Genomic DNA, 9,986 nt, shown 5'->3' on the forward strand with positions numbered 1-9,986 from the left:
GAGAGATAAACACAGGTGTTCTTTCCAAATCATGTCCCAATCAATTTAATTGGCTACAGGTGGACACCAAGGTGTAGTGCACACCTCAATAATGATGCAAATAACTTGGATGTTACTGAGCTCAAGTGTGGACGTTACGTAAATTACATACTTTCTGTATTTCATGTTCTATAACTTAGCAAAAATGTCTAAAACATGTTTTCTAATTTTTGTCATTGTGGGATATTGTGTGTAGAATGGAGAGAAATGACTATTTTAATCCACTTCGAATTCAGGCTGTAACACAAGCATGGGAATAAGTTAAAGTAATAAGGTAGAGTTAATGGCTAAGCGTGTTACACTGCTAACGGACTAACGCTTGATGCCCATCCTTACCCTGGTTAATATGAACCACTTGGTATCAGGATTCGATTGCAAGGCGTTTAGTCCCGCTTTGCCATGGTTCGCATAAACCAAGCACACATTTAAAAGTTGTACATTGTTTTCCGACATGGATTTACATAAGTAAAGTCATACTAATATCCTTCCATCAAACCTTGTTTGTTAGTTCTATCGTTAGGTTTGCTAGAGAAGCAGACTGGTTGTTAGTTCTATCAAGTTAGGTTGCTAGAGAAGCAGACTGGTTGTTAGTTCTATTGTTAGGTTGTAGAGAAGCAGACTGGTTGTCTATCGTAGGTTGCTAGAGAAGCAGACTGTTGTTTTTATCAGGTAGGTTGCTAGAGAAGCAGACTGGTTTGTTATCGGGTAGGTTGCTAGAGAAGCAGACTGGTTGTTAGTTCTATTGGTTAGGTTGCTAGAGAAGCAGACTGGTTGTTAGTTCTATCAGTTAGGTTGTTAGAGAAGCAGACTGGTAGATATTTGTTTGATTGCATGCAGGCAGTTATTATCCCTTGCTAGCTAGTCAACTAAGACTAATAGAGTCACGCCAACTCTGCAGATTTAATAACATCAAAGTAGTTGCATTCTGCACAAGCTGTTTCCTAGTGGCATTTATTCGGATCCATCTATGCACTGTACATACACCGTCCCGTTGAGGGATAATACAGTCAACTTCCTCCATTTATAAAAATTAAGTATTAAAATGAGAAAATGTCATGTCTTTATGTTTGCTATTCATAGTTCAGRTGATAACTGCAACATTACTACTAACGTTTAATAAAACAACTTTTGGGGGGGTATAATTGAGTCGATTTGGGCCATTTTTTGGCTGATTCTGGCGATAAAATGTCAGCTTGGTCTCAGTCCATGCTGCCAGATCTGGCCCAAATGACTCGGGCCTTGTCTGTTCTGTCATTCATCTCGGACTCGGCCGGATCTGGCTGCCAGACCAGGGACAGCAGTTGTAGATCTGGCGGTACGGAATCAGGCCAGATGTTTGTGCTACCTAGGTAGCATGTTGTTGAACTGCCCTGTTCATGCACAGACTGGACATCCGGTAGCATGTTGTTGAACTTCACGGAACACAGCGGATGCCATATACCAGACCGTTTCAACACAACTCCATGCAGAACAGAAGAAACAGAAATATAACGTCGCTCACCCTCTTGCTGCTGTTGCTTGTGCTCAGTAAACGCGTTGAACAACGTAGTTCTGTCTGGACGTGTCTTTCTCAACCGCCGTTGTGCGTGTTCCGTGCGGCGGTTCTGTGTTTACCGGTTACTTACATACCACGCCGGCTGCACTGCATTGACGATCTGATTGGCTGTTCCGCGTACTCTCCCCGCGTGTTGCGTGCGTTTTCCACGAGCGCGCTCCTGCCTGCATCTTGTTTTCACCCAGAGTGCACCGTGGCCCCGGTGAGAGACGGGAATTAACGTGATTTATCCCGAACTGGTACAATTATGATCAGCTGGGAAAAAGGTGGTGGAAAGTACACAGTAAGAAACACAGACAGACGGACAACGGACAGACAGACAGACAGACAGACCTTGTCAGACAGGCGGACAGACAGAGGACAGACAGACAGACAGCGGGACAGGCAGACAGGACAGCGGACAGGCAGACAGACAGACGGACAGGCAGACCTTGTCAGACGGGGACAGACACACAGACAGGGGGACAGACAGACAGACAGCGAGGACAGGCAGACAGACAGCGGGGACAGGCAGACAGACAGCGGGACAGCAGAGGGACGGACAGACAGAGGGACAAACAGGCTGGCGGGAGGCAGACAAACAAATCAAATTTAATTTGTACATGCTCCGATACAACAGGTGTGTTTAGTAGACCTTACAGTGTCGAAATTGCTGAATACAACAGGTTGTACGTAGACCTTACCAGTTAAAATGCTGATATACACAGGGTCATGTTTGTGTAATAGACTCACAGTGAACACTGCTTGCAAGACAACAGGTGTAGTCAGACTCACAGTGAAATTGCTTGCAATAACAACACGGTTGTTTTAGTAACCTTAGTGAAATGCTGGAATACAACAGGTGTAGTGAACCTCAGTACATGACTGGAATAATACAGTGAGTAACTTATGATGTGAACACAGGTGATAACGTAGACCTTAGTGAAAATTCGCTGAATACAACGGTGTTAAGTAGAACCCGTTTACAGTGAAATCGCTGCATAAGTGTCGTACTAGATCTCGTGAACGCTGAATACCGTAGGTACGTACGTAGACCCTCACAGTGAAAATGCTGAATATCACAACAGTTAGTAAGTAAACCTTACAGGTGAGAATGCTGAATACCAACAGGTTGTAGGTAGCCCATTACTGTGGCATTACAAGTTATGCTCTTAAATAACTTGCTGGAGATACACAGGCTGTAGTAACCTCACAGTCGAATGGCTGAAAAACAGGTGTGTAGTAGACCTCTACAGTGTGAAAATGCTGACTACACAAGGTGTAAGTAGACCTTACACCGTGAAAGTATGGACTGTATGCAATACGAATTAACAGGTGTAGTAGACCTTACAGTGAAAATATGCTGAGTACAAACAGGTTGTAGTAGACCTCACAGTGAAATGCTGAACTACAACAGGTTGTAGTAAGACCCTTAACAGTGAAATTGCTTGAATACAACATGGTGGTTACTTGGGTCGGATGTACAGAGGGTCTTAATACAACATGTGGTTACTGGGTGGAATGGTTACAGATTTATAGATTATCACATGCGTGGTTACTGGGTTGGATGGTACATGAGGTCTACTAATTAACAGTACGCTGGATGGTAAGAGGTATTAACATGTGATTGGTGAGAGGTCAGGTCTTCACTAACATGGAGGTCTGCGCTATTACATGACTATAATAAATGGTGGTTACTGGGTGCTGCATGTACACGGTCTATAATACAACATGGTGGTTACTGGTGATGGTACGAGTCTATAATGACAACATGCGAGGTTACTGGGTGGAATGGTTACAGGTTTTTTATATACAACATGGTAGGTTACTGGGTGAATGGTTACGAGGTCTATAATACAACAATGGAGGTTTCTGGAGCGATGGTAAAGGTCTATAATACAACATGGAGGTTACTGGGTGGATGGTATCAGAGTGTACTATAATACAACATGGAGGTACTGGGACGGATGGTACAAAGGTCTGATAAATACAACATGGAGTACGTGGATTTACCAGGCTTCAACTGGGTATGGAGTGATGGTAGCAGAGTCTACTCTAACTACCAACATGGAGGTTAACTGGGTGGATGGTACATTGGTCTATGAATACAACCAGATACTTGGATGCGCTATATACATTCTGGGTGGATGGTACAGGGTCAATTAATACAACATTGGTGGTTACTGGGCTGGATGTTACAGAGATGTTCTAGTACATAACATGGATGGTGACTGCAGGGGATCGGTCACATGACGGTCTATATATACAACATGCGAGGTTACTGGGTGGACTGGTTACAGAGGTCTACTAAGTACACAACATGGAAGGCTTACGTAGGACGAGGATGGTTACACGAGGTCTTATATTTCACAACATGGAGGGTTACGGTGGATGAAGGCCAATACATCAGGTTTTCTAGCTATGGTACTCCTATAATACAACATGGTGGTTACTGGGTGGAATGGTAATGAGGTCTATATAATACAACATCGTGGTTACTGGCGGTGGATTGGATAACAGAGGTCTATAATACAGACAATGGGGTGGTTTACTGGGGGATGGTACAATGAGTCTATATATACAACATGTGTGGTTACTGGGAGATGGTACAGAGGAGCGGTATAATACAACATGGAGGTTTACTGGGTGGATGGTGACAGAGGTCTGTGATCTCCCTACAGACAAACCAGCGGTCAGATTCCTTAACACAGACCATACACAGTAACCCCACACTAAACAGATATGATCTACATGTCTTGTTATAACTAATACCGAGTGTGCTGTGATGAGGTATTAACATATGTGAAAGTGTTGTTTGACTGTTACGGCTGACATGAACAGGGAACCAGAGACACGTGGCTACTGTCGAAGGCAGACTTTACGTTGAAAGTAAGCTGAAATTAAAAAGTGGACCAATGGAGAAGAGACCCAAGTGGCCCATGCGATACCTCATAACTTACTGAGAGAGGAAACCTTAAAAAACAGACCCTCCCTCCAACGCCCCCCCACATCGATCACTCCTCGCGCAGACCCCCCCGAAACCACACCGATCCCTCCTCCCTCAACCCCCCCCCCCCACCACGTCGATCCCCCCTCCCAGACCCTAGTTTACCGCTCTTCCTTCGCGCGCGCGCCTCCAATCCTGGAGACTCTGGGTTTGCTCCCAGCTTTGAGCTCCTCTTTAAACCCAAAAAACTACTGGATCCCAGACGGGTCTGGAGCTCCAATGGGGGGAAAATGACTAAAAACTGAATTTAGTGTTTTTAGAGCCAATTGAGTAAGGTCTAGATTTTTTGGTCCAGTGATGTGCCGGTCCCGAAAATCCGGGTTGTCCTTTCCTCCATTCATTAATCCTAATCCTGAATCCTGCCTCTGATCCTGATGTCTTGATTGCTCCGGAATTGGGGCAACAAGAGAGCCTCCTCCAATCACAGCCCTGCCGTTGAACAGATCCCAAAACCAAGCAGAGAGGGAGAGGGGAGTAGTAACAGGTATAGGAATCACACTCCGGCGCCTGATACAAAGCAAAACGCCACACTATAACAGGACAAGTTCCATCTATGAAAAGAGGACTTGTCGGAACCAAGACTAGGAGAAAAATACAGACCAACCAATCAGTGATCTGCCATTACAGACACACCATCTATTTTTATAGTATTTTTTAAAAAATACAAAAACTGTCACCAAGTGTGGATGAAAAGGAGGCATGCATGCCTCTGACAAGCAAGTGGTCATAGAAACCAGAAGGAAGAAGGAGAGGAAAAAGGAGAGAGGGGGGCCGAAGGAAGGAGAGAAGAGGGGGCGGCCAAGGAGGGAAGAGGAAGAGAGAGGGGAGGCCCATAGGCGGGCAAGGAGAAGGAGTGGGGGGCCAAGAGAAGAGAGGAGAGAGAGGGGGGGGCAAGGAAGGAGGGAGAGAGAGGGGAGGGGCAAGGAAGAGAGAGAGAGAGGGGGGGCCAAGGAGGGAAGAGGACGGGGTGGACCAGGAAAAGGAGAGAGAATAGGGGGGCCAAGAGGAGAGAGAGAGGAGGGGACGCGGGGCCAGGGGGAGACGGAGAGGAGGGAGTAGGGGCCACGACAGAAGGAAGAGGAAGAGAAGGGGGGGCGCCAAGAGGGGAGAAGGGTGGGAAGGAAGGAGCAGGAAGAGAGAGGGGGGGAACAAACATGAGGAGAATGGACGGGAGAGAACGAGATGCAAAGGGGCGGGCGCCAAGGAAGGAGAGGAGAGAGAGGCGGGCAAGGAAGGAGGGGAGGAGGGGGGCCAGGAAGGAGACGGAGAGAGAGGGTGGGGGCAAGGAAGGAGAGAGGAGGAAGAGGGCGGCCAAGAAGAGAGGAGAGAGAAGTGGGGGGGTAAGGAAGGAGAGGAGAGAGAGGGGGGGGGCCACCTTGAGCAAGCCGAAAGAACAACCAATCCCGAACCAGGGAAGCGGAGAAGGACGGAGCGTAGGGGGGCAGCAGTCATTTGTGGGGCCAGAGTGCTATTGCATGCAGGGAAGGGAACTGGCAAGACTGTAACGAAATGAGATAGGGACATGCAGATAGAAGGAAAAATTACGTGGAATATTGACCAAGAAGCAAAGCGATAGCTGCGAGCACATCATCAGGGAAGATTTAAAGCGTTCTTATGGGGTCGCAAATGGGTCTTCCAAGATGGGATAGTGACGCGCCAAGCATACATTCCGAAAGGTCTGAGGCGGCAAAGAATGGATCTTAGAGGGACAACAAAGGCAAGAGTATTGGGAAGTAGGGCCATCCACAAAAGCCGGCTGACGCTACGCCGAATCCTATATAGAAGCAATGTGGCAAACTAAAAAGTGTGGGTAGAGCGGAGCCAGAGAAGGAGACGATACAACGCCGACTCGAGTGGTACACCAGCTCTTCCAGATGAATGGGCAAAAATTCCCCGAATGTAGCTCGAATAGCTGATGAAGGCTACCTGAAACGATTGACCCAAATTAAGGAGAAGTTAAAGGGCAGATGCTAACAATGACTAGTGAGTGGTATGTAAAACTTCGTGACCCACTGGAGAGTGATGGAAAGAAATAAAAGCTGAAAAATAAATCACTCTCTACTATTACCGACATTTCACATTTCTTAAAATAAGAGTCCGGTACCAACATACGAGGACCTAAGAAGAGAATATTTGACTATGAGTTAAATGTCGAGAATGTATGAAAACTGAGTGTTTAAAGTGGTATTGGCTAAGAGGTGTAGTAAACTTCTGACTTCAACCTAGGGCCATATGGTGGGTATGAGCAAAGAGGGAGACGGGATATCAGTAGCATTTAAACACCTGCGCGGATTTCCAGGCAGGGATACTTGAAGGGCGCGAGCCCAATCCGAGCAATCCATGCAGTGGTACTGAGTTAAAGAATACAATTTTTGCAAGCGAGGGAGACAGCTCTTAGAGATTCCAATTTTGTATGAACTGCTGCTCCTTTTCTAGAGTTACGTAAGTGGACTGCTGATGGCAGAGGCATTTAGCAAAGAATAAACGTAATCCAGATGCTTATGCAGTCGCCAGTTTTACCGGAAGTGTAGAAAATGACTTGTACAGGACTGCGTACATTTTACCGCGAACTCACTCAAGGTGCTGTAGTAAAGTTACAGTGCGCCTCTCTTCCATTTTACAGCATTTTCCGGTTGTAAGCTTAGAGTAAATTTGCACAACAATACAAGAGAACATCATACCATATGATATGACAGAATACCGTTGTAGTGTTATGTCCTATTGTATGTGCTAAACACAGAGGCATACGCTACTATCCCAGACCTTCTTAATCCATGACCTCAATTTTGTCGGAGTAACCAGGGTACAACAGTTGCTAGTAGCGTTGTCGTGTATGTCCCTTAATACTTTATATATTATCAGAACAGTTCATCTACAAGCCTGAAGAACACACACAATAAAATCAACACGCAGATGTATGCGATGCCAAAGTAGAGTGATATCTCGAAATTGAGCGTCTGAAAGGATATTCTCCATTGCGTCTCAAGGCACTGTGGGTCACGATGCAGAGTGTGAAATTGACTGTCCTCCTACTCTGCAGAGATATAGAATGAGCAAATTTAAGTATAAACTGCGCATTTCCTAAGCCACACATCAAGGACTTCCGTGCCTGTCCACATTGATAAACCCCAGCGAAACTACAATCAATATAGCCATCTCGTCCAATACAAGCAGACACATACAATAGTCTCACCTCTGCCCTATCCGCGTCCCATTCCAGCCACCCATTCCCACGTAGCATGACAAAGCTAATGACACACCTGTACGCGTGCGAGCTATCCCAGATAGGACCCAAGATCAGCTAAACGAGATGAGATTAAGAGCCATTTTTGCCGAGGGGTGGTAAACGTGGGTCCAAAACGTCTTTCAAGGATCGTTCAGCGATTCCACGTTGGAAGCACAGACCTCTCTGTCGAGATGCGTGACCAGTGTTACCACAAAGTGAGGCGGATCCGGAAGAGGGACAACCTGCATTTGCGAACGCACCCGTTTACAACTCGCACTATGTCTATCCTGTCAGTGAGCTTTGGGGCCAGTCAGTACAGGAATACCAACAAATGCTTGACCACCAAAGTCATTTGAAAGATGCCTGAATTGACCTGCCCATAAGTAAGGGAACACTTGATACCAGATGAGCCAGGGCCCCGCCACCGTCTGTGACTCATTCCAGAACTTGTAACGCATAGAATCACTGGCTGTATGCGATGCAGTAATTGTTTCAAAAACATCTCCTTCCATGTCACTGAATGCGCTCCTGTGAAACAGATTTTCTTTGATGAAGGCATGTCTGTATTAGTTTTGTGCCTTTTCCCCCAGCCAATGGTGGCCCTCCCATAATCCGCGGGGGCAGCAGTAAGGAACTGAAGTCCCTCCACAATAGTCCTATGGGCTTGCCTGTCCTAGCCACTCGGTAGCTCACCATATAAGATACTCCCCTTCTCTTAATGGCATCTGTTTCCTTTTCTGCATGTCTTACTACTCGAAAATTGTCTTTATTCTCGGCTCAAAAAAACACCTGGCTTGTTTTGCTTTCTAAATGTCTTGCGCAAGAGTGAAGTTTCATCAAGTTGTGGATGAGTACTTTGCACCTGGTATGAACACACTGTGGGCTGAGGAAAGGCCACTTCACCAATATAAAATACACCCAAATCAATGGATTCCTCATCACATTGTCTGAGCTTCTCTGGCATCGTCCAACGCTCCCATGTCTTTGTTCTGTGCTTTCCCGGTAGAAAGCATTGCACTTCGCTGAACATCCAAATTCACATATGTACATAGGTGTCCATGCTAACGACTGTACGTATACGCAACAAAGTAGACATACGAATACAGCATTGGATGTGCCTGTGGAATCAGTGAGTGACACAACGTTGTGTCGATCGACAGGTTGCAGGTGTTCGTACTGCTGGGTAGTGATCTTGCAAGACGTAACCAAGTAGAATAGCTCCGGGTGGTGTCTCTCGATGGACGCCGGACAGCTTTTCTTTAACCATTATTTACTTTTCGGCTTCAAACGAATTGAGCAGCAGCTACGTGGCACATACGGACCATTAATGGAATTAATCGACTTTTTCTTGGAGTCCGATCTGCCTAACTACGGTTCAGGAATTACTTTTCTGTTTCTACGCTTAACTATGGTATTCAGGGTATGGTTGCAGTTGTTTTCAAGATAATCCAAATCAAATGATTTGTCACATGCCGCCGAATACAACAGTGTAACCTTTACATGGTTAGGGAATAGAATGAGCAAGCATTACATTCCTAAACTTACAAAGATTCAAGAGCGAGTATAGAGTCAAGAAAAAACACTTTCCAAAAATAATCTCTAAATAAAAAAAATTTCCAGTCATATACATCTTGGTAACACAGAAAATTCTATAAAGCAATAACGAAGGCAGAGGCGATGGGAACTGAGAGAACCAAAGAGAGTCCTGAATGGTACCGCAAATATAAATTATATACACCAGCAGCTAAATCAGCAATCCCATCAAAAATGGTAGCCGAGTTCTTCAAGCCAATTATGAGCCCCTAAGAGTGATCGATTTCACATTAAAAAATACGAGGTACATTGTCAAAAGAGTACATTGACTATAAGATCACAGCACCGCCCCCACACAATAGAAGTAAATACAAAGTGATTGTGGAGATTAAACGTTGGGATTGAAGGTCAAAGTAAATTGAGTACGGTATTATTGCCGCATAGCTTCGAGATTATATATTTCAGTCCTAACATTAGGCTGTGCTGAACTATGAATAAGCAAACATAAAGAGCATGACCATTTTCTCATTGTTAATACTTAATTGGGATAATGGAAGTGAGGAAGTGTTAGAAACCATTCTGCTATTCTTATAGACACGCCTGCAACGGCTAAGAGACAGGAGGATAGGCGATGTGAGTTATGCTTA

General features: G+C 45.4%; 1 protein-coding gene and 1 long non-coding RNA gene across 2 annotated transcripts in view; one reads left to right on the forward strand and one right to left on the reverse strand.

The window, feature by feature from the left end:
- LOC112078516 (dynein light chain 2, cytoplasmic-like) overlaps nucleotides 1-1,882 on the reverse strand; it is a 9,561-nt gene extending 7,679 nt beyond the window's left edge. Inside the window, exon 1 of the mRNA XM_024144729.2 lies at nucleotides 1,541-1,882. The gene's annotated coding sequence lies outside the window, so the exon portion shown is untranslated. The remainder of the gene's footprint in view (nucleotides 1-1,540) is intronic.
- Nucleotides 1,883-3,289: 1,407 nt separating this feature from the next.
- On the forward strand, nucleotides 3,290-3,500 carry LOC139026778 (uncharacterized). Its single transcript, XR_011478720.1, has 3 exons — nucleotides 3,290-3,310; nucleotides 3,398-3,420; nucleotides 3,463-3,500. It is a non-coding gene; the product is annotated as an uncharacterized lncRNA (long non-coding RNA).
- Nucleotides 3,501-9,986: the final 6,486 nt, after the last annotated feature.

The sequence above is a fragment of the Salvelinus sp. IW2-2015 genome, unplaced genomic scaffold (assembly GCF_002910315.2).
Source record: "Salvelinus sp. IW2-2015 unplaced genomic scaffold, ASM291031v2 Un_scaffold5786, whole genome shotgun sequence".
Lineage (NCBI taxonomy): Eukaryota > Metazoa > Chordata > Actinopteri > Salmoniformes > Salmonidae > Salvelinus > Salvelinus sp. IW2-2015.